At 38.5% G+C, this 25978-nt stretch overlaps 1 long non-coding RNA gene across 2 annotated transcripts in view; it reads right to left on the reverse strand.

Moving 5' to 3' along the window:
• The window catches only part of LOC147324692 (uncharacterized), an 82907-nt gene extending 56971 nt beyond the window's left edge, over positions 1-25936 (reverse strand). For both annotated transcript variants that reach the window (XR_015130212.1, XR_015130213.1), the window contains exons 1-4: positions 25830-25936; positions 16158-16187; positions 15584-15679; positions 11928-12058 (exon numbers count right to left, since the gene is read on the reverse strand). This is a non-coding gene — a long non-coding RNA (uncharacterized LOC147324692). The remainder of the gene's footprint in view (positions 1-11927; positions 12059-15583; positions 15680-16157; positions 16188-25829) is intronic.
• Positions 25937-25978: the final 42 nt, after the last annotated feature.

Here is a 25978-nt window from a genome sequence, read left to right on the forward strand (position 1 = left end):
AAAGGTTTTGTCCAAAAGGAAGTGGCCCTGTCAACCTATCTCCAGCGGCTCGGATAATGACAACACACTGCCAAATGCCAAACATCTTCTGACATCCAGCCTGTTCAGTCAGCCATTCATTCCAAAAAAGAAAAAGAAGAAAAAGAAAAGTTAGGCCATGTTATTAGTTCTCACCCAGATTAATATGTCTGTCCACAAATCAGATAAATCGGTTTGAATTCGCAGTTGATTCAAAAAATTAGCTGCAGAAATCGCACTACAAATGCTTGAGCGTGCAGCAAATGGATTGCATTTCACGCACTATTCGGGCTTATTTTACATTATCAACTTGAATAAACTTTGACAGTTTTTATTTTTTGGCACCGCAAACCAGCTGCGGGTTTGCGGATTGAAAGTTAACCCGCAACGCTCGCGTTAACCAGCCGTGCCACACAGGCATTTTCCCACCTTCTTTTTGACTCCTGTCACTCATAGTCGGAGTGGCTTTTTGAGCTTCAGGGTTATGGGGTATTGGTAGGCCTTTTGTCCCCGTCCAATGCACACACTGAAAATACCACCATGACTCTGAATCTGAATGGGGTTTTTAGCTGCTCCCAAAACTCCCGAGTTCAAGCAGCAGTAGATCAAGTCTGCACTATGTTTGGTCATTTGTAGAAACCCGAACAAAGGTTGGGATAAGCCAAATTGCATTGCACTTGTGAACCAGACCTCAGTCTGAAGTATCCTTTATAGCGGGAGGGGGAGACCAAGAACAATTTTGTGTGAGCTTAAAAAAAAAGAGGGGGGGGGGGGGGGGGGCAAAACAAAGGGCACTTTCTGAAACATCTTAAAGTAGAGTAGTGAGGCGTGACATTCCCAGGGTGACGAGACACAAAAGCTGAGGTCATGGGGATGAAAAAGAGAATCAAACAGCCACTTTCACACGTCTGCCCTCCTCTGCTGCACCCCCCGAACACAATAGGAAACAAATGTTGTTAAAAGAGGATCGATGCCATTCATCCTAAAGCAGCGAATGATAGCCAAACAGTATTGTCACAGTGAATCGAGTTGAGATATGCTGCCACCCAGACCTACGGAGAAGGAAAGAAACTGCTATTCAGGGAATAATTAGGGGGGGGGGGGCTCATGGCGCTCGACCAAAAAAAAAAGTCAAAATGTTTTGAAGTATGTCAATAAACAAATGTCACTCTTGCTTATTATTTTTTATGTGTCTCAAATAGTTTTTTTTTTTTTTTTTACTTCCAGGTGGTGCTCTCCAGTTGTCGGCTCAGAAGCTCCATGTCAGACTTCAGGCAATGATTTAGGCCATTACCGATCAATAAGTAAACACAGTGCAGCTGCAGAATCATTTTAAGACAATCGTTTATAATCCCAAGTTTTCTCTTTGAGTTGGCTCAGTGTTCTTCACGCAGATTATCATCATCGTAGCCCGTAGATTTAAACGGATTTGTCATCCGCTGGCCTCTGAACACACGCTCTGCGTAAAGGAAAGCGTGCATAGTTTTGTTGTCTGCTGCAAACTACGGCTCTCCAAGCCGTCCAATAGGCCTGTGCTTTTAATTAAGTCCGTGGTGATTTCATCCCCCCCAGAGATGTTTTACGGTGCAATTAAGGACGCGCTGATGATAAGGTATGAATATTCAGCAGAATGACAATTAATTAGCAGACAGAGTGCTCTCACAAGAGTCTCCTCAACGGAAAATTTAGCCTATATAACGCAATATTCACACCACTTCGAGGCCAACTTCACATGCTGCCCCCCCTTGAGATGGCTGTGGATTTTGACCAGAGAAAAATCAGCGTAAAGGTAAAACCCCAACGTTAACAAATACAGTAAATATATTTGTTAATATTTCTTTTTGGAACACTAAAATTACGGTCCTAGTCTAGTTGTTTCTTTGTGACATCAGAGGGAGTACCTGGAAGAAGACCTCAGGGCATTCGCAACATATGCTCGGATTAAGCTTAATGGTCTAATTACATAAATTAGGCATTAATTATACAGCACATCATGTGTAACAGATATCTCAATTGTACAGAGGCGGGAACAATCTAATTCAATTTGTGTGTGAATAGTTTCATCCAATTAAACACACAAGGACATAAAAAAGTAGAAATATCGATAGCGAGGCCCGGTTTATTTAATCAGGACACCAAGGGATTTTTCTGGTTGTAACATTTGAGCGTGCACATTTTTTTTAATCTAATTTCGTTGTGGAACGTTTCCCCCCCTTTAGCAGCATGAACACCGAGAGGCAGCAGTTTCACTCAATGGCCATAAGATGGGGACAGTGTAATTGATAGTTAAAGGAAGAGTTTTACAAGCGTAAATAGTAATCACTCTCTCTATGTGCATGTACACAGGGAGTTTTTTTTTTTTTAAATTACAGTCATATTGAAGAATCACTATGACAACATGGGACTGTTTTTAAATCTATCTGTCCATCTATCTACTGTATTACTATGAGATTGTCTTCAGGCACACGAGTGTGCATGGTAAGTGTGAGTGTGTGTAGGAGGGTGTCCCAGTTCATTGACTCCATATGGTGAGAAACAGCAGGACTGATGAGTGTACTACCTGAGGTCCCTGTTTGTGCCGTGGAGTGTAACCAAAACAGCGGCCCCCCACCTGACCCCCCCCCCCCTCCCTGCATAATTCATTACAGACAAGACGGTGCCACTCTCACTCCCATTTCATTTAGCTTCTTTAGTGACAGATGACTCTGTAACAACAAATCATACCATTAAACTACACGTGATACTTAGCCAGCTGACAGATATAAAAGGGGAAGGAGCAAAGAGCAAGAAGATGAGAGAGAAATGGAAATGGGTGAAAGATGAGAGGAGAAAACAGAATAACAATATGGCAGAATCCATATCAATATTGAGAAGAAAATGCAAAAGCCCTCACTGATACACTATGTATTACCTCATAATGAACTGGTTTCATTTGAACAATAATCATGGAAATTCTCAGTCACTGTATATACTGTTGAAAATGAGAGAATACTGAACTATTTATCAGTGTGAGATCATGATATATTAACAACAAACTCAACAGAAGAACGAACTTTCGTTGTGACGAAGCAAGATAAAAGGGCTTTTATGCACAAAAAGGTGTGAATTAACATAGGTCAATCCTGTACGCAGGGGATAAAAATGAGGTGGAAGACTTTGACGTGAAACACAGTGCAAGAGCGCAATGAGGACGAGATCAGAGGGTGAAGTAATATTAATGAAGGTATACCACGATTAAAATCGTACGTTCATACTCCCCTTAAGTGTCATTACACACTGATGTACAATAGCACAACCTACCCAGATGGCAGGTGACATATAAACTAAATGGCAGAAAACGGATCAATATACTGGGTCACGGCAGAGGAAATTACAACCTCTTGAGGTCAACGTTATATGTTTAACCTAAAACCTCTAACCTTCATGTTTGCCTTTTGCTCTGCCATTATCTTTTCATTGCAGGAAAATTAGTACAAAACAATTACTGCCCTTTAAGCGTTGCCTGTTTGTCACAAATTAATTGCAGGATTTAAAAAAAAAAGCTTTGAACTCAGGGATCAGTTGTAAGGAAAGTTGACATGTCCTCCGCAACACCACCAACACGTCTCTCCTTTGGGGGTTAATGTGAAAGACGTCTAATGGAGGCAAATCCCTTTTTTATTGTGAGCTTATGTGGTTGGAAGGCACGGTCCTTTGTGTGGCTCATGTTCATCCAGACCTTGGCAGTGATCAGAACACACTTAACCAACTGGGACCAAATGAGGGGCATTTTGTTCTGTCTTTCATCTTATACATCAGGGAAAAATGCTTGGTCTCCACGGACGGTTAACGGAGCCAAAGACCAGAACAACACAATACGCAATAACAATACAGGAGTGTTTACAGCACACGTAAACAAAAACACATGGCTGATCCTCGGGACACCCACGGGGAAGGTAAAAGACTAAAAACATATCACAGAAATGTTTATTTAAAAAAAGTTTGCAAACATATTCTGTTTGTGAACACCTAAGAAAACGAGATAACATACTCTTTCTGACCTACATCTGTAATCTGCTCTTATTTTAGAGTTGCCTGTCTGTCTTTCTGCAGCCATCACAGAAGATTCAGTCATTTACTCATGAGCGGCTAACAAAATAACCAATCATTAAGTGCCACTTCCACTGATATGTTTTAATTGGTATGTGATATATGCCGCTGTAAGACTCAAATTTGCATTGCTAAGCATAAACAAGCATCGCTGTAAATCACAAGAAGCCCTAAAGAGAAACAAGAAATGTTGCATGGTGTGCTTTGAAATGCTCTTTATTGTTGACCAGCTCAATGTGCCTCCTGCTGAAAGATAATATGCATGACACAGTTCCAGGCACTGATTCATTTGTTTAGTAACAGGGCAGCTAACCTACGCTGAAGGCATGAGTGCAGTGAGGAAAACATAAAGGTCCTGTTAATCCACAGCTAATCACAGGGCCACAGGAAACAATCCTGCAAAAGGATTTTGTCAAGTTATTTAAGGCGGGACTTGATGTGTTTCTGTAAAAGCATGCTGACAAGACATGACACAGTGCAGATTCTGCATCATTATTCCATCAGGCTGCTGAAGACGCAGCCCCTAACTGGCAGCCAAGGACTTTTAGGAAAGCATGGCAAATGTCTAGAGAGAAATATGTATTTATGTTTCCGAAACACTGTTGATTAAGAGTTCTTGAAGCGGCGCCGTAGCTGATATACGAGAACGTTTATTTTTGAAGGATAGTAATGGACCTGATGAACTGCCGTGTTGATTACTAGAATCTTAAGGGTGTACACTTGAAAATAATGTTGTTGACTCTGACCCATTCAGGAGCAAGTGCTTCGGATGTGACAAGGCATCTGAATTATACATGGGGAATGCACAGAGGCTGCACTGCACACAGAAGAATGCAATTACATTTCTATCAAACAAATTTAATCTAGAGTCGAGGTTTATGCTATTATAATGCACTAATGGAAAAGCACAAGAAGAATCCTATAAAATGTCAAGTACCGCTGCATATCAGGAAAAGTCTTTATTGGTCACTGTAGGCACAGACTGAGTGTTAACAGGCTTATCCGCAAGGGAAATGTTCAGTTCCCCTGCCAAAACCAAAGCTATTACAATCCCAAATAATTAACTTTCAGCAGAATAGCCAGTTGTCACGAAAACTAGGATAGGAAGATGTCCAAGGGGGGAAACTGGATGAAAACACCAAGCTCTGTTTGCAACTACATCTTCAGACACAAGCTGGCAAGGTACACACTAATCCAAACCTTTGGTGGTCAATTAAAAATAAATGCAAACATGGTTAATACCTAACAGTATGGAGTCTTTTCTCCGAGCTGTCACCGTTTGCTTTCTCATAGGCAAATGTTTAACTGTTGGGTTCCTATTTATAATGGTCACTGAGATGATTGTCATTAGCTGGTGCTTAATTCCCCAAAATTAATTTAAATAAATAATCCAAATCTGGGCAAAAAAAGCACATCGCACATTGGCACTGTTGCACTTTTTCTTGTTTTCTATCATTCTTACACTCTTCTACAAATAAACACAGTTCTGAATTCCTTACACCGAAACCTCCTCGACTGAGAGAGAGACATTTATTATCAGTGAGGTCGATCTGCCTCCACATCACCGAAGCACTGTCATTCAATCATTACCTTGTTTATGCCCACATTTCACTGACAGTCTTGAATGGCCCTTAAACCAACTCAGGTAATATGGCCTAATAAACTGGGACCAATAAAAAGCATTTAATCGCGAGTGTCAACATGATTAATTGTGTACTAAAATCCATGTGAGACCTAGTCATGGGGGCAGTGAAAAAGGCATTTTGCATTTCAGCATAACTGGCACCAGGACAAGCAGTTATGTGAGTCTATCCATGGAATGGTATGAATATCAAATTAATAATTAGTCATGTAATTTCTCCTCAGGAATTACTATGCCTCAAACTGGTCGGTGAATTTAATTATTAGCAGCCTTTTTGTTTCCATGTCCCTCTCATTACTGTCAGGATTGATGTAACGTAAACTTCATTAAAAATTAAAGCAAGAGTCTTAATTATGAGGCTACACTGACTGAAGTTAGAATTAGCCAACTCAGTGATGTGCAAATGAGAGCATTATTTAAGAAACATGCTGGAAGTAGTTATGCTAATTTCAAGAGTTCACAGTAGCAGACCTTTTCACTTGCAGTTGCATATTCATTAAACACACTATGCAAATTTAATGTAGCAGTCTTAGTAATGCCTTGTTAATTTATTCAGATTTATTGAGAACGACTTGTAAAAAGTACCAATTTAATTACCCTATCTCCTTGGAAGGTAAGGGATATGGCCAAGGTTTTAAACTGTGTAAATCAGCATTAGTGTGGTTTGATGGAGAAAAAGGGAATGAAAGGACACTGCTGTTAATAGCCATGCTTGAAAGACATATTGATTCACTTAAGACATGATCCAGGTAAAGCGCATTCAACCAGCCAAATTTGGACAGTGCTGTAAAAAATTACAAAGTGTCAGTTTTAGCAACAGGAAATACTTTATCACCGATCGTGTGTTTTACACCTACAATCCGATCTGCAAAGTAACTCCTAGTTTAAAAAAATAAATATATAAAGTAATAAAGACATTACATTTTAATTTACAACAGCTTCTATTATCATATTACTCATTAACATAACATAACACTTCTGGTTGCTTACACCTGTTCAGGTGCTCGTTAATGCAAATATCTAACCGGCCAATCGCATGGCAGCACGTCTCGCGCTTAGGGGTGCAGGAGATGACCTGCTGAAACCAAGCATTACAATGGGAAGGATGTGAATTAATGATAAAATGTCCCATTGGTTCTAGACAGATTGGTCTGAGTATTTCAGAAACAGCTGGTCTATTGAGGAGAGAGGGCTCTCTCAAGTCTGAATAAGAGACAATGTCCAGTGAGTGGCAGTCCTCCAGCCAGAAATGCCTTGTTGATCCCACAGGTCAAAGGAGAGTGGCCAGAAATGCTGCAACAGTAACTCAACCAAGCACTCATTACAACCAAGGTATGCAGGTGAATATCTCTGAATGCACAACATGTTGAACCATGAAGCAGATAAGCTACAGCAGCAGAAGACTGCACTGAGTGCAACTCCTGTCTTTACCTTACAATATAAAGCACCTTGGGGTTATTGTGATTTGACACTTTATGACACTTTATTTAAAACTGAATTGAATTAAAACACATAGATTACAATGACATTGAACTTAATATTGGTGTGTTGTATATTCAGCAACAATTTGTCTAAATTGCTTTTCATTTTGTTTGATTGCACTAATACTGTTAAGTGCTATTCCATTTAACTGTACTGACAAAATATTGATGTATAATCAGGTCCAACTTGGAAACATCTCCATAATGCAAATCATTCTCAGAATTTATCAGTATAGAACCCTTGAAGCTACGGTAGCAGAAGTTAATGTCCTTCCAGTTACACATTCAAATTCCTGCCTTGAACAGCTGAGGTAAGACTGAATTTGTTTACAAGCCATCTTTGACTCACATTTTTTGGCCTAAATGGACTGTTAGTCGTGATGCTGTTTCCCCCAGTATGTGCAGGTTGATTATGGTGTACACTGAAGATAATAATAAATAAGACAAGGGACTATAGCCAACTTTTACGAGATTAGCATAACAGAACTGTAACTAAATCTCTCCCTCTCAAGTAAAAATCATCGTCAAATTAGAAGACTGTTAAAGATGGACATCACCAGCATGACACTTGTTTTGAAGCCTCAATTGCTGCATTACAGAGATCACCATCTTGTTTTTTGTAGCCATATATTATAAGTAATATATGGCTCCAGAGTAATCAGCTAACACTAGCAAGTTGGGCTAGCAAGGCTGAATGGGTTTTTTGGCTAATGTGCTACATCATATACAAATAAAAACTGCACTTTCGCTCATGGACCTGGAGGACCTGTGTTTAACTGCAAAGTAAGCCTAATTATTTGTCAGACAATTGAAAACTATATTAAAAAGGTTCCACAAACAGTCAAAAGGTCTAGTTCAGTCAGTGACTTGAATTAGCTGAGGTAAAAAAAAACACCTAGGCCCTAAAAGAGCTAACTTTAACCCTTAATAGAATTTAAAATGATGGATTACAAAAAAAAAAAAAATTAAAAATCATCACTGGTACAGTTGTCACCATTGGGGGAAAACAGCAATCGCATGTTGTCTGAGTAGATGTCAGGTAAGTAAAACAATTGAAACAATGGACAAGGTAAAACCCAGCTCTTTTATCCTTTTAGTGTTTAATACTTGCATTTCATTTTAAAAACACTCTTGATTTGCAATCTGTGATTGTTAAGTCAGAGCATATAAAATGCTGGTTCAGGGAAAGGTGACCATTACAAACAATACCGCAATAAACATTTGCAACTGAGAGCATGTTTACTGCATTGGACCATGTCCAAATATAAAGAATTACTACGCAAAAGAAGGGTGTTAATTAATATGTGATTTTAATTCAATAAATAAACCCCCGAAGACAAAAAATAAACATGTCTGCACACATCCGGACTCACCCTGTTTATTATAATAAACCGAAATTTTACTGAGAGCTGTTGATTTACAAACAACAACAACAACGGTGTCATCTCAGGTACATATCACTTCACAAAGGAAAGAAAGAGGGAGCTAATACGATGTGCAACCAAATAATCTTGTTAGTTTCAAGTGGCCAGTTGTCAGTGACTACATGTTAGTCCTCGGGGACAGAGTTGAAAGACTGAGCTGCAGAAAAACATCCTTAGGGCTTGCGAAGGAAGAAGCCCAATCACTGTGTTGGAAAAAAAAAATAACCTGCAGATGAGCGCTGAGGGTCGCAGAGCTCTGACCGTGGCAGGGCAGAGCTCAGTGACTGGATACACCACTCGAGGAGATAATTACACTGGCTGGGTGTCTATTGCTTGTGTCTGTTCATCACTCTCTGTTGTCCCTCAGGAGTCCCTTTGGGTGTGTATGTGAAACTGTGTGTGTGTGCGTGTGTGTGTGTCAGGTGGTCCCTACAAGCCTCTTACTGTTTTGCTGCATTTGACGCAGTCATCCAAATACAAATTTAAAAAAAAGACACTAAACCTACGAACATGTACTCTCAACAGTTAAGCTGGATAAAATCATGGATAAAGCTTCTTATTCTCCGGCTCAATAAATAAACTAGATAGGGCACTTGGTGAGTGCATGTGTGGTTTTAAAGGAAGTGATCTGGATAAAGCAAAATTTGATGGGCTTTTCTTTGCCCGTGCATCATCATTTTATCTTTAGGCAAGTTTACAGAGTTTACATATTTAAGAGAATTCTGCTTCATATATTTTTTTGTAATCTTGCTGACAGACAGAAAGACAACCAAAGAAATGACACAGATCACAAACATCTGCTCTGGCTTTTACCTTCATCAAATAAACACTTAGTAGACTGGGAAAAACTGCACACACATTTACTTGAAAAGGAACAGCATAACATGTTTTTTAATAATTATCTATGCTCATAAATAAAGTTTGACATCCCATTAACCTAAGAGTTAGATTTTCTTTGTTAAAATGTAATTAAAAAATAACATATATACTAGCTGTATGCAATTCCAATATTGCGCAAAATAATAATTTAATTTAACCTTTAAAGTTGTAACTTTATGACCAGATGAGGCTGCTGTGGCTGAGCTCATGCGAGTTCTGGACACAAGGACAAGCAAGGTTAAGTAAATCCTAAAATCTCCTCGTTACCATATTAATTCAACCAAATATGCAAATATATAAATATAGATGGCATTATCAATTGACATTTACTGACCTATAAACTTATGACAACACACTGCATTGACAGATGCATACATATCATGCAGATATGCTTAGATAGGTGATAAATACTGGAGTCAGTTGTCATTATCTCTGTATACTTTGGTTTTAGGACATTGATGTGTCTCCTGCTCCTGTTTTTCCAGGTTATTCTGGCACACAATGCTGATGTCAGAATTAAAATGCTGATTGTATTCATCCCTATTGAACCTCCAACTAGAAGATGACTTAATATACATCCTTTATCATCTTGAGGGCAATAATTTCCATTTTTTCTACTAAGAGTGACAGATGCGAACCATCCCATTGACCATAATTAATCTGTGTTTAAAATGAACAGGCTGCATAGAAGTGGAGCCATAGCCCAGGGTCTGAGGGCCCGCGCCACAGTACTATCTGTCTGGCCCCATGTATCTCAGTGTAATTATCCCATTGCCATGAATAATGGGACAAGGGGGGATCCGAGTGATGCTTTGATAGAGATGAGATTAGTTTAATCAAGTTCATTGCTTGGGCTGGGCCACCGAATCTCATCATCGTTCCTCTCAAATCACCAGACCCTCACCCCACCCGCCAAAGCTCCTTTTACGCCTGCCACATTAGCCAGAAAAAATTTATGACATCGTTAGTTTTTAAGTGCTACCTCTGTTAGGACAATACATACTTAAAACAGAAGGCTTTGTGACAAAAGGATTCATATTAAACGGGGCAAAAGCAGGAGTCCTGAATATCAAATGGTCTGTAGGAACATTTACAACAGAAAAAAAATAGATACATAACACAATAATTATATATTTATTTAGTAAACTTATATATTTATTGTCTCAACAGATTTATGAATTACACTATCTCATGCTTTCAAATATAACCTTGGCCAAATAATTGAACAATTTAGCATCACATTCAGATTCATCATAAAGAAAAACTGTTGGTTTAGAATAGTTTAGGCACCTCCCATTAGAAATTCAAACATGGGATTTGTCAATGTAATGTGTTATCCCCCTGAGGCAAGCATTCAAATAAAAAAAGAAAGAAAAGTACAGGGCACTCTGCGTATTTACAGACAACAAATCATGTTTGGCAAAAAGTGACAAACCCAGCGTGCGGCAAAGCCGGTGGACTCCTATAGTGATCTTAGCTTGGAGAGATCCATAAACACATGTTCCCTACAGCACACCATCACTCTCTCCTGCTGGCCTGACGTCAGAGGACAGGGCTTTATCTGTCTACAGAGGACGGCAACTTTGCAAACAAAGCCTCAAGTGAAGCCTCTCGGAAGTCCCGACTTTGACTTTCTCCTAGCTTCGTGTCAACACACCTCTCCGCAGCCCCCTCCACACGCACACACACAAAAAAAATACCACTATTACAGCACAATTTGGGAGCCATTCATCAAATAAGACATAGGATTAATTAAGCCTGAGGACTGAATTAGCCTCCCTCTTTGCTCATCAAGGTGTACCCTTGGCCTGGGGTTGGAGAATGGGGAGTGGGGGCTCCTCGGTGGTGGTGGTGGGAAGGGATTGGTGGGTTGGGGTGCTATTTCATACAACTCGTATGTGTTTATTAGCCTAGACCACAGATTCATGCTGAGACAGAAAATGAAAATTTCTTTAGCACCAATTTGCTTATGATGTACGACAGTTCAAAAACTCCAGAGGGGAATGCTACACCAGTGCTCTTCATTACATATTAGCTTTATGACAATATATTTACCAGAGATCGAGGCCTTGTAGGAAAATCTTGACAAAAGATTGACTGACAAAACCTATTTCCCCGCTAGTGCTTTTCCTCCTAAATCAAACATATACATCCATTTCCCAAGTATACTGCCTGTTGAAGCCAATATCACACATGATATATCACAATGACACTCAGCCTTTCAGGGTTGTTTTTAGTTGAATAATTTCACTCCCATAACAAGATCAATGACATTAGGGCACAGCAGGCAGACCGGGCTCTTCTGTTTGGTATGTTTGATGTGTTATGAAGTCTGAAATAAGTAAAGATTCCCTCCTCTATGGAGCAAAAAACATGACATGCATACATTCATACCTTGCACTGAGTTCATTAGTCCATAGCATCCTGTCCCTGACTGAAGAGGGTCATGGTTTTGATGAATGGACTGTGTAGCATGTAGCTTCAGGCTAAGATTCAGCACCTCAAGAGGCAGCGAGGACTCAACACTGGATGGAAAGAAGAAAAGAAAGAAAGGAGGAAATGAGGGAGAGAGAAATGAATTTGGATTACCCAGGAGTTCTGTCTCTCCTGAGTCCTGCATCCAAGATACATTAGGAATCTAATGTGCTATTATTCTCTATCACCCCCCTAAGCCTAAAACATCTGTCCTTGGGGTGTCTCTGGTAATAGACAAGGGCTTTCAGACCCCTCGCTACTACAAGATAGCAGCTTCTTCAAGGGCTCTTGACGTCCGGCTGACTTAATCTGCAAGTACTTCCACAAAATTGACATTGCCTAGAGTGTATAGCAATGAGCAGACAATGGCGTTACAGAGCATTTATATTTCAGGAGTGCTTCCAGGGACAGTGAAACCTGACCTTTAGAAGAGAAAGAATTGGATTTCTTTTTACTGGTTTTTCTAACTTCAGAAGACTTTGATTTGACATTTGAGTTTCTTGAAGGTTAGTCGAAGGTGTGCGGATCACTTCAGAGCACGTGTGGGTGGGTTGTATGGAGATATGTTGTATTTAGTGTGTGTGCCAACAGGATTCACAGCTATGGATCCAGGTTTTTTGGGAGAGCTGGAGAGTAACATACAATATCACAGTACTGTAATAACGCTTGTTATCTCCTGTTTTGAAATTGTGTGCTTTTGCAAAGTAATAAAAGGGTTAAGCTAGCAATGAATGACAAATGACGTCTGTGTAACACATATGTGAAGTGGTGAAATGACAACAATTTCAACAATGATTGTGATAAACACAGGAAATGCAATTTACTTAAAGTCAATTCTTCTTATGTTAAATAACTTCTTCTCGGTTAAATAAATCACTCCTACATATGCTGATCTACAACCAAGCAACTATTTAATGCTATCTATTCGTCTTAAAAATACAGTGGCCAGATTTTTCTCTACATGAAAACAGTTTAAAAAATGGAAGTGAATATTTCAATTAACAGTTACATTTTTAGTGGAGATAGGAGATCAGGAACAACAAAGTACTGACGAGCAGAAAAATGCATTGTTGGTTTTGATGACAAATAATATGGTGCATCTTTACCTTAACGAATACAAATGGCAGAAAATTCAAAAGTATTTCATTGCCACCCTTTTGTGCCATTTCATTTTGAAACAATGGCCTGCTGGTGTGGCGTTTCTTTCTGAAACCTAAACGCATCAGAGAATAACTGTTTTCATATGATCACGGATGCAATATTCATGATACTCATTTTTAACATGAAAGATCTGTTAATGGAGGCATAGTATTTGATGTTGTATTTCTACTAATTGAATTAAATCTAGTCAAAGAGCAGAAATATTTGTCTTTAAGGCTTTTGGACCTTCAAGCTCTGATTATAAATGCATCCCATTAAATGAAAAGAATATATCTTGATTCATTCATTATTAAAGAGATAGAGCAAAAATACTATGAGTACTCATTAATTTAGGAGAAATAATGTTTCATTCTTACGCAGGACAACGCCGCAGTAACTCTCCTTTTAGCCCATGGAGTACCTTATATTCATCATATATGGTAATGGAAACCAAGCAACCTGTTTAAATAGAAAGTTTCTTTGCTAAAGAGATGTGGGCTGAACAGATGGCCAACCCTGTGCCTTTCACTACTGTTTCTATTGAGCAATTAAAAGTTTCTGGCTGTTTTTCTCTCATCCCCCCTCCACCGTCCCCCAAAGTACAGATTGCAAACATGACAAAAGGTCAAATATCTGCAAGGGAAAAAGGAGTGGAACAACTGTTCCACCAAGCTGCTGCGGCCACAGCTGTTGTACACGCGGACGAGTATTCACCTGAACGAGGACTGGTAATCACCCCACACCGAAGTGAATAATTAGTGTAATAATTACCAGGCTTAAAATGAATCTATGAACTGCCCTCTCTCACAATGCCATCAAGAATAACAGGTGTTGAAAGTGCCTTGAAGGGACAGAGATTAAAGATTATTTCGTTATCCCGAGTCTCCTTCAGGCACAACTGTCTTGTGTTTTATCCTGTCATCCACAGCGAGGGTCATGTGGGGGCTCATTTTCCTCTGGCTTGGCAGTTCTGGGAGCTAGGCATTTGACAGAGAGTGAATGTTGTTTAATCTGGGAGTCTGGGCCGTCCTTGAGCTTCCTGGACACTCCATGTCCACATAACCTCCAGCTACATGGAGTTAGGTTCTACTAATGCTTATTATTAGCTGCCATAATGATTGTTACTTGTAAAAAGAAGAACATAAATAAAAATTGCATTTCTGATATTCATGAGACTAAATTAAGTTTTCTTCATTAACTAAAAACAGGGAGCACTTCCCCTTCGCTTCGGATTTCTTTGTAAAATAGTGGACATCTTTTTCTGATTTGTGTGGCAGCTTTGTGGCTGTATCTGTTGTGACTTAAGCACCGAAGCAAGTGAGCCTAGGGGTGTTTGTTCTTGTAAGACTTACTTAAAGACTTGTCAAGATGCCACAACTCGCGTGCTGGTTCCAAAGCTCTTTCTGTGTTGATTATTCAGACTTCCTGTGTGTTTTTGAAATTGCTACAGCAGGTGTAACACATCTTAGACACAGCGAATTAAATATTTGTTTCTAATGCTTAACAGAGTGGGTTTTGTGTTTCCATTACACTGAAACTGGAATAGTCCCAGTAGTATTACAGGGAAAAAATATATAAACGATAATTATTAAAACTGGCGAGGCTATAATATTGTAGTGAGAAACCATAATGTCACAGTAGTTTTGTGTGGTGCGAAAGGATCTGCCTGCACAAACAGCTATTTGTATGTATTCCTCAGTGTTTCCATTCAGCAATGACTAGAATATGTGAATGTCTATGCAAAATCAAGATAAATGTGCAGTTGAAACAGACATTGGTTGATTATAGTACCAATATGACATCTCACACTTCATCTTTTACCGTGGTCTGTTGTGTTATAATGTTATATCATTAGTTTTCCTGACAGTGATTCAGCATGCAGACATCTACCTCATTGACCTGAGCTGTGTTTAAATGTAACCTTCTTTTGGCCCTAGCCATCGTTTGTCAATTCTCAGCTGTCAAATACACACAAATTGGACACAACCTGTCATTTACCAGCGACAGTGAGATACAGAGGGGTTGCAAAACACAAGCAGGGCAATTATCTGCATCCCGTGGTTACATGGTCTGGGAGGTTAGCAAGTTGTTCCTGAAAGATTACCACCTCTAATTTCTTTGGGGAGGATGGGACCTTGGTTCTGCTGCCAAGCCTGCTTTTCAGGTCAGGGCTCCCTGAATGTTAACTAAGACCCAAGAGCAGGTCAGCACGCAGGCCAAGGGACCAGAGGAAAGCATGCGCCCTACTCTTACAGTGGCGGCCAGCAAGTCGTGCAGAAAATAGCCATCCATCTTTGGCACGATCCTAATGATCCACTGTGGGTGATATCTGTGGTTAGGAAGGCTATCCAGGTAGTCCTCCACTGGTGCCTCCCTGCAGCTAAGTGCAACACTGATTCTGAAATCTCTGCCAACAAAAACACAGACTCACTTACCAAAGAAATTCTCTAGTATTTCTTCAGGAGGAGGCAGAATTGTTTGATGTCCTCACAGCTGCTCATCAAGCCTTTGGTTGTCTTCTTTAAGCTATGCTGCAAGACATTTTCATGCAGTACCACAAAGGCGTGTTGTGCTTTCGTTTTTTTCTTTCTTTCTTTTTTTTACTTTGATCTAAATTATGAAACACGCGGCTCAATCTCAAACTGTTATGAGCACTGCAGCTATGTTTCTGAAACTGTCATAGCCCTACATTATATTTTAGAATGCCATTCAATGTCTTCTTTACTTTTTTGCAGGCAGCCAGCGAGACTGCATAAAATACATAAGTGGAATACGCATGTTCACACAAAAAGTGGTGACTTCTTCTGCATGTGGGACACATGAAAAATCTCAAATTAAACAAGAAAAAAATAAACAATGATATAAATAATTAGTAACTATATCTAAAATGATTTTAAATTTGGATTAATTAGAATTAGTTGTAATGCACTCCACTGAACATCTGTAGTAAACTAAAAATCCACAGTAAAAGTCTCTTGTTTCCATTGCCTTTAATAAAGATATACTTACATAGTAAACCATACAAATCTCGGTCAGTATCTGTAAAGACAAAAACATAATTGTTATAGCAAAAATCCATGCTTACATACACATAATAACATAACATTTGTCTTTACACAATCGGGCAATCGTGGCTCAAGAGTTGGCAGTTCGTCTTGTAATAGGAAGGTTGCCGGTTTGAGCCCCGGCTCGGACAGTCTCGGTCGTTGTGTCCTTGGGCAACACACTTCACCCTGGTTGTGGTCAGATGGCCCGGTGGCGCCAGTGTCCGGCAGCCTCACCTCTGCCAGTGCGCCCCAGGGCAGATGTGGTTACAATGTAGCTTGCCATCACCAGTATGGGTGAATGACTGAATGTAGTGTAAAGTGCTTCGGGGTCCTTAGGGACTAAGTAAAGCACTATACAAATACAAGCCATTTACAATATCTCATCTAACACATATAAAAACTGGTATTTTGTTTTCATACATTCACTAAAAGCACAACCTTGTAGTAAATAGTATATAATATGCACAGAATTTATCAATAATCCCACATCAGTGCATGTTAGATGCTTTCCATATACAAAAACATAAATACAAAACTAAAGAAGACCAGACATCATAAGCTTCAGCAACACATCCCTTGTCATTTTATTTAATTTGGTTTACAAAGAAATGGCCAATTAAAAAATAGCTTCATTACTTTGTTAATAAAGCAGAGGATTGACTCGAGGGAACTTTTCAATTGGAAGTTAATTATGCAGTCTGGTATTCTCAAATGTTCTCTGCAAATGTACAGTGAGACTATAATGCTGCTCTGTGCTCTGGTTCAATTTCATATTTGCATAGCGGAAAGAGTGCCATGTGTTTTGCAGCTCAGGCACTCAGCTTGTTTTGGTGGTATTTGTATGTGTGGAGATGCATTATTGGTACATCATACCTCACTCGACTCAGTTCCTGGGACATAAGGTGGTAATCCCCAATGTTTGATTTTCAAAACATGAGTATAATCAGATATTTATGTTGCTGATGCTCCGTAATCCACAGAGCATCTAAGTACAAGAGCTAAATAAAATGTTCAAATGGTGCGTATAGATAAAAATAAGATACAGTTCATCTAAATCTCTACAATCTGTGAGCTGAACAGAACTCCTAATGCTTTCACCTGTCTTCATTGAATCGTGCAGGAAAGCTCAGGGTAAATGATGCTTGAACAGCAGGAAGATCACTCATTGTTAACCATATGGTTTTGTGTGATAGGTCACCAGTGATTCTGAGGGTTAATATCAAATGCCCAAACACAGACAAGGGGGACCCACGCATATTAATGATAGTGCATATTCCCTTGTGCAAAGGAGATCGGATGAATGGCAAATGTGTTTTCTGGCGAGGTGGGGGTATTGTTTTCAGTAATTTGATAATCAGTGAATAAGTGCTTTGTATATCTTCTTACCTGAATAATGTGATAATATTTTAATTCACCAATCATTTCACGTTACACTGAGATGCTCCGAATTCACTCGTGAAATTCAAATATATATGCATCACTAATGGTTAGAATGAAAAGTGTCTCATTTCTCCTCTTTTCTTTTGGCGACATTTCTCTTTACATTAACAGTGAGTGGGATCTGCCCCCACCCCGAGCTACAATAAAAAATATATTGGCTTTTAACAGTTAAACTAAAACATATGGATGCTCAAGGCCATTCCAACATTGTGCGAAAGCCTCGAGGCTTTTACACAAAGTGCAGCTTCCCTACAAATCTGCAATAAGCAACCAAAACAACCACCGCTTCATGTGAGAATTAGCAAACAGTTATCATTTCTATGACATAAAAGAGTCCGTGCCAACATGCACTGAAATAATAAAATATTGAAATGTCTATGAAACATAAATGTGAATTCTTGCTACATCTGTCTCTTGCTAATTGAGTTGCTACCAAGAATGTTAGTACTCTGGAGAATAATTTGTCAGTGCAAAACATCGAATGGACCAATTTATTGGTTGCTGCAGGCTGTGGAGTTCCAACAGTCTTTGATCAACCTTTTTAGGTCAGTATCTCTCGAAATACAGAGAGGAGAATTACACAGCAGAGAAAATATTTCATCTTTTTAAAAGACAAGGAAAAGTATTCTTGTAGTTACGTTGTTTGGCTGTAATAGTGAATAAATTCTTTGCTTGAAGCCAGAAAGGGAAAAGGGAAGCTTTTGTGCACAGTATTTATTGTTTTGCATGGCTGGAAACTTAAACATTTATTGTGAAAAAGTGACAGTAAGAGTAATTATAAGTTTTGTTTTTTCTCATCACGCGCTGGATGTAAGATGCACGCACTGACAGTTACCGGTAGGTATTTCTGACACACTAAATTAAAAATGTTCTTCAAAGAGTTTTGTGTTGGCTGAGGGGTTGATCAGCCTCTGATTTTGAAATAGTCTTGGCATTTTGACAGTGAATGTACTAAAGGTTGTTTGACATATTCTGCAAGCATCAGAACTCTGTTTTTCCCAAATAATATTATAACTCTTACAGTTAGAAATAGAAGTTGTGTGTCGATCTTTAAGACGAGTGTCCTCACTGAACCTAACTAAATTAAAAATTCACTGTTATTATATAAATAGTGTTGTAGCCTGATGTGCAGTGTACCAGATCTACCCAATATTCCTATAAGAGTAAATATTATCACCTAATCTAACCTATTTAACTTAACCTTAAATGGTACACTGCAAATGATATAATATTAATCTATAAATAAATAATATTCTTTGTAGCTTGTTAGGGAAAAACAACCTAAAAAAATGTGCCTTCTAGCTTTTTCTGTACAATTTTCCATCCATTTTTTTCTCTTTTCTTCCACTAATGCTGGAGCCTATCCTGGGTGTCATAGGGTGAGAGCTGGGGTACATGCTGGATAACAAACAGAGACACATAACACATTCCTAACTACAACCAATTGAGAATCACCAATTAACCTAACAAGCATGTGTTTGGACTATGAGAGGAAGACAGAGAACCCGGAGAGAGTACACAGGGAACGTGCAAGCTGCACACAGAGGAGAGGAGCTGGGAAAGAGCTGGCTGGAGGATTCTCCCAGACCTTCTTCCTTTAAGGCTACAGTGTGACCCACTACACCACCATGCTGTCAGTTTAGTTCCCACTGAAATAAAACAATAATAAAATCTTTTGTTAAGATCCTGTTGTTGCCGAGTGCACAAGAAGCTTAGCAGCTTCTTCCTGACAACATTTGTCCTAGATGTGTAAAGACTATACTTACTACTTGTAAAGGTGCTGTTTTAGCACCAAGCTTCCTGGAACAGATACTAGTCGGAGCCAGTAACTCTAACTCGTATAGTGACATTTTAAACCACATCCCCTGTTTGGCCCCATTGTAACGTTTTACATGAACAGGTTATATCTGGTTAAAACACCATATTTGAGTTTCTAACATACTTAAATTGCAAATGACAGTATGCCATTTTTCTCTAAAAAATATAACATATTAAAGATGAAAAGAGACACACACTGTATTTTAATTAGGAGTGCAGCTGTTCTTTTTCTTGCTTAGCAGATTTCGTTATGAAATGGCCAAGAGTCTACACGCTGATCACCTTATCCCATTCATTATATCTATGAATGTTCCCTTGACCGCATGACTGGAAAGTCTATTAATGCTGGCAGGAAAAGGTAAAATTGAGTGGTACATTTAAAAATGCTGAATTGCTTTAATTAATTTTGTAAAAGTAGACTTAGCTAGTAGAGGTCTATTCTCCTGCGTCCTTTTCAAAAATGCTGTCTCAACACCATGCCAATGCTTTGTGCCCACACGAATTTCAAAGTAGCCATGTATACTGACATTCAAATTAATGTAAAGTTGCATTAATAATTAATAACATATGAGAAATCCCAGTTTAAAAATAATAGGTACAAATCATTTGTGAACTGAAGGATACTGAGGATATAGTCACAAAGCAAATATGTGCATAAAATTATACTAGTTTTATTATATTGAAACTATATTACTATTAAAAGATTTAAACTGAAAACAAAAAAGTCATCGCTTAATTCAGACACAACAAACTTAAACATGTTTGCTTGGAATATATCTACACTCCAACAGTGAGGTCACGCAATTCATTTTTACTCAAAACATTTCAATGAGGCCCTTAAGATAAAACATCAGGTTGTACAGCGCGCCACATCATTAGCTCACACATGTACAGCATCTCAGAGGACCTTTAATTTGAGGAGGAAGAGTCTGTTCCTTCGCTACGAGGTTAAAGAGTGGGTGACAAGTGTAGAAAATCACAGCGGAATGGATTAATTAGGTAGACCTAAAAGCATATTTATCAAAGGCTAAGCCATACAGGCATTATCTTAGAAAGGATCTAATAAAGATGTGCAGGTTAATAGAATAAAGGGCCTTGAATAGAATGTGTGCTTATACATAAAATATCAACCACCTCCCACATGTAAAAGAATCATTAGAATATACAGATTAACTGTTACGGCAATCAGATTCTTAACAACTCAAACGACCTTCATGTGGTTTGACAGCGGCAATTTGCTTCCTGTGGTCACTCTGATTAAAATGTCAAAGCCTCTGACTTAATTCGTTTTGGTCAAATTCCACATGAAAAGGGCCAATATTTGCTCAGAGAGAAAAGACTGATTACATAAACCTGAATACGCTGATATCAAAAAAATAAATATTTAATGAACTCCCTTAATCAGAAAACACCACGCTGCTCCACTGAGGAAATAAACAGCCTGGTGATTCTAGCTGAATCATCTAAACGGTGTCAATCACAAGTGAATAAGGAGGGCTCCGTTCCCGGGTAGTGATGACTGATGGCCCTTCAGCGGCGACTGAGACAGACAGAGCTGATTGAGAGAGCTTATCTTTATGGTGGAGCCATGGAATTGTTAACAGGATGTGATGGCTTGCGTCCGCCGAGTTGAGCTGGGAAATAAAGCTGTTGGGCTCGGGCTGCCTTGCCATCATTCACAGAGGTAATGATCTCTGTCTGGCTCAGAAGTAAGTAATAGTCTGCCCACAGGTTAGTAAGGGCATGACACAGCTACCCTGACAAAGTTAAACTTGGACAGATGAGCGCAGGGAATATAATAAATTTAATAGGCAGTTTAATAAAAAATTAGAATATGTGGTGAAACTTAAAATTCATAAGAGGTGTGCATGCTTCTTTTTTTCTATCCGCAGACATTTTTAGCTTTTTTCCTTATGACCCATAGAGGAATAATGTCATGCAGCTGTAGAGCAAGAGATCTGCAAAATACTAAACATAGTTCTTAAACCGCCATTACTATGCCATTACACCTTGGCATTTACTGGGGCATTTCTCGACCACATTTTGCATGGCGCACACGATATTCCTCACGTAATCAAAAGGAAGGCATATTGAGGGAAAGCAGTCAAAGATCTAGCTCCACTCAATTAGCTTCAGCAAGATAATTAATCAGTTCAGTATGCACATCCAAGTCTCAGAGGCGTCTTTGAGATAATTGTTCTCATTGACTTGAATAATTATTTGTTTGCTGATTTAATTATTTTCACATTTGGAAAACAAATGAATGCGTGCTGGTACATACTTTGGATCTTTTGTTTTCTTTTGATGTATGCAGGTGAGTGTCAGACTAAAAGAATGACTGATGACTTCTTTTCGGAAAATATCTCTTGAGAAATTATCTGGAACCAAATTCAGACAATTGTGTTTTTTTAAACCATAACCTCGACGTGAAGACAGTCAATAAAACATAAAATGTTTCTTCCTCGTGGCATCAATACAAACTGCGATGAATCAAAGGCTAATATTTCTCAGACAGAAGGTCATCTCAGGGTTACAGATACAGAGTCTCCGTACACTGTCTGGCACGGTGAAAACAATTGTCAGAGTCCTCGGTTCACACCATTACAAGTGTGACTGAGACCTTGCGGCTACTGTAGCAAATAGCACAAATTATGGGGGCCATTTTAATAGCAGTCTCTACTATTTATCATGCTGTTTTAAATGTTTTGCTCATTTGTTTCCATTAAATATTTCATCTTCCCTTAAATATTCATTTAACTTCCTCTTTAAATTTTTTACCAGTCTCTTTTCGGTTGCTATCTTCTTGCCTCCCTTTTAGGCTTTGCAATCATAAATAATTATTCATCTACACCCAAAAAGAGATTGCATAAAACATGCACATGAATCCTTTTTGTCTTTTCTCATTAGTGATATACTTCGAGTAGCCTAAATACTTCCCGCTACCCCACTTATGGAAATTGGTCAGAGAACCTTCCTAATGATTCTGCTTCACAAATAGCATACAGCCTGCGTTTCTGATCCTAACGTTCACCCTATCCTTTCAGGATGAAAGGCGGGGTCTGCTGCAGATCCCAAGTTTGTGTATTACTTTTAAAAGGAGGACTAATCCTGACATATTATCCATCAGACAATGCTGTTTTAGATTTTACTGTTTAAACCCAATGCTGGGCCGCAGTGGACCAGCTGTACTCTGAATGCCTGCTTCTTGGTGCTTAACTGTATATTGAAGAAAGAGATTTACCAAAAAAAAGGTGCAACACAAAACCACAACATTTCTCTTTCACTGGGTTTACTGTCTCATGTCCTTCTCATTTGATAGTATTTTATTTTCAAATTATTTAAATATTTCTCACTTTTGTTTGGATTTCCTAAAATATTTCCAGGATTCACTTAACTAAAAATAAAAAGTCATCACATCATTTATAAATATTTAAGATAAATTGGTATTATTGGTATTAAGGCAACATTTGTCTTAATTTGTTGGACAATTTCAACTTGCCTTATTAGCATGTAGTGCCATGTTGGAAGGTGAAAGGGAAGCATAAACTCTCAATTTGACTGGATTATCCTTTTGTGATGAGGCCTAATGATCCAGCAGAGTAAATAGCAATGTGTTAATTAGAAATTACAGTGAATGATCCGCTGCACACAGAGGAGGTATTAATCAGGCTGCATCGTTATATTATACTCAGAGTTGTCTTTTCTTTTCTTATAAGAATAAAATATCTAAAAAAAAATTATATTATTTCCAATGTAGCTGATATGCTCCTAAAGAGCCAACTGACCAGCAATGCGTGTAAATAAAACCACCCCTAGCTGTGACTGAAATTATATTATACTGAAATTAACTATTTAAAAAAAATATGTACATGCTGTTCAGTAACGTATTTATTCCTCAATTCGTATGTCTTTCCTAATTTGTTTTTAATTTGGAAAATATTATGGAAAGGGCCTTGTAATTGTGGCTGCAGCTGCCAGTTACTTCTGAATAAATCTCAGACTTTGTCCAATTTGGACGTTGCACAGTTCACAGCAGATTTTAATCAATAAAGGTGTCTACAGCATTTAAGTAAGCATTTGCCTCCACCTAGTGGTAAATGTTGGTTACTGAGGCTAGAGCTATATAGAGCTGTATATTTTTCAGTTCTTATAATTTTACATTTTTTAATGATGTTAACAAAAAAAAAACTATACTATCTTTTAATGATTTCTTTGAACTGATCTTTTCCCCAGGTGAACTGATTGTACAGCATGCATCTTTAATGACTTTAACAAACAAATACTGGGTGCACAAGTTTGAATTTAGTTTGGATTTTCTCTAATCCACACAGCCAAAAGTATAAACTCTTAGCATGTACATAAACTTCCTTTTTTTAATTGTATTTTTAATTTATTTTTTAAATAAATGGTGCTGAAGGTTCCCATTAGTGATCACATTTGACTACAACTGCTAATTTCTCATCACCTCTCATCATCAAAAGGATTTCTTTGACAGCACTAATTGGATTGAGCAAAACTTTTTTAAAGGGAACGTCTAAGCAGCTCAGTGAAGAAGGAAAATTGTAGACTTGCATAAGCTGCAAAGGTCTTGGGGCAATTTCTAAACAACTGCAGATTCCAAGATCATCAGTTTAAACAAGTGCAGTGTAGGTTATTTTCATGTGTCACTACTTTGCCAAAATCTGGAAGAAGTGTCCAAACTGTCACCCTCAGATAAGAAGAAATTGGTTAGGATGTTCAAGAACAACCCAAGAACCACCAAAACTCAAGCCTGTGAGGGTGCTGACCAAGAAGGGAGCCTCTGCTCCAAAATCAACACCTTACAAGCCAAATGCCTCTGGAGGAAAGTCTGGAGAAACACTATCTGACCAAAAAGACTGAGCTATGTGATCACAGTAAAGAGCTATGTTTGAGTTTCACAATAAAAGTGAAACTTTCAAACCTAATAACACTGAACCAGCTGTCAAACTTGGTGGTGGTATCATCATGTTCTAGGATTGTTTTGCTATCAGTAGTACTGGCACATTGCACAAAGTGGAAGAAATAATGCAAGACTGCCTCAAAATTCTCCAGCTTCATCTCAAATCAACAACTGTTGCAAAGCATGCATCAAAGCCGGTTTTGGAATGGATAAAGCAACTGGAATGACCTTTCCAAGGCTCTGACCAAAACTCTGTTGAAAATTTGTGGACTATGTTTGAAAGCTGGGTCAGTGCCAGGAAACCAACCAATTTAAATGAACTCTTCTGCCAAGAAAGAGTAAAATAAATTCAAATTCAAACTTGTGCACCCAATTTTTGTTTTTTAAAGTCATTAAATATATGCACTGTATCATTCCACCCTGAAAGAAAGAAGAGTTCAAAGAAATCATTAAAGCCCCCAATTACCATGATATTCATGGCCATGATGAGTGTATGTAAACTTCTGACAACTCTGCATTCTTACATACAAAACTGAGTATTATTTTGTGCACACAAAATTTCTTGGCTGGAGGCTGCAGGTAGAAAGCTGATAAAACAGACAGGGCTTCTAAAATACCAATTCCATTGCATTATACACAGGACTGGTTCAGTTTACTTTGCAATAGTCAGCTACTGACCATAACTGACATTATTTCATGTAGTTAATAACTAAATCCATTAATTTAGAATTTCTTTGAAAGTAATTACTGCAAAGTTAGAGATGGATAAAGCATTACACAATAATGCTTTTCTTTTCGGTATTTCTATGCAAACAGGAGAACTTTGCATATTCAACATTTACAGTTAGTCAAACCAAATTAGCCTTGCAAAAACAGAGGCCTACTATACAAGACAGGCTACAAGTATGCACTTCAACAGCTTCATTATTTCATTGGTAATGATGAATAAAGTCATATTTTAAATAATTACTGAAAGGATAATGAAGTAATCACTGACAAAGTAACTATAATCCGATTACATATCTTTTTAAAAATGAATTGCGCTCAGAGTTACTTATTTGTGTAACCTTATTAGCTAAGAGATTATTTGCTGGATTAGGTATAAATGTTACTGCCCTAATGTAATGAAATATATCATAACACAAGCTCTTTTTACAGTGTTGCCTTTTCAGACACAGCGTCACTAATGCTTATTAAATAAAGTGAATAAAAAGAAAAAGTGAAAAAAAAAATTACTTTGGCTTGACCAAATAACTAGCAGTTACTTCCCACTATAAGAGAGAACAGTGCGATTCCTAGTATAAACCATCAGACGAAATCAGCACGTTGCGGTTTTTAACCTTTAACCCACTGCTGCACGAATCACTAATGGATAGCAAGATGAAAGCAAAAAATACAATTTGGACAACAGAGCTGGATTAGAGACGTGTGTGAACCAGACTGCGTAGTCTCTACCTTGTCATTATATGTTTCCAGTATCAGCAGAGGGCAGTGAAGCTTGCTAGGGTAAAGACACTTCTGCGGCTAATGGAAGGGCCGTTGCTATTAGGGGTTGCCAGATTTGCTCGTTTTCCACGGACCAGAGCAGTCTGAGCGATTAACTC

The sequence above is a fragment of the Aulonocara sp. 'chitande type north' Nkhata Bay genome, linkage group LG7, assembly GCF_057382095.1.
Source record: "Aulonocara sp. 'chitande type north' Nkhata Bay isolate Kocher_YH1m ecotype deep benthic linkage group LG7, A_spYH_male_GT1.1, whole genome shotgun sequence".
Classification (NCBI taxonomy): Eukaryota; Metazoa; Chordata; class Actinopteri; order Cichliformes; family Cichlidae; genus Aulonocara; species Aulonocara sp. 'chitande type north' Nkhata Bay.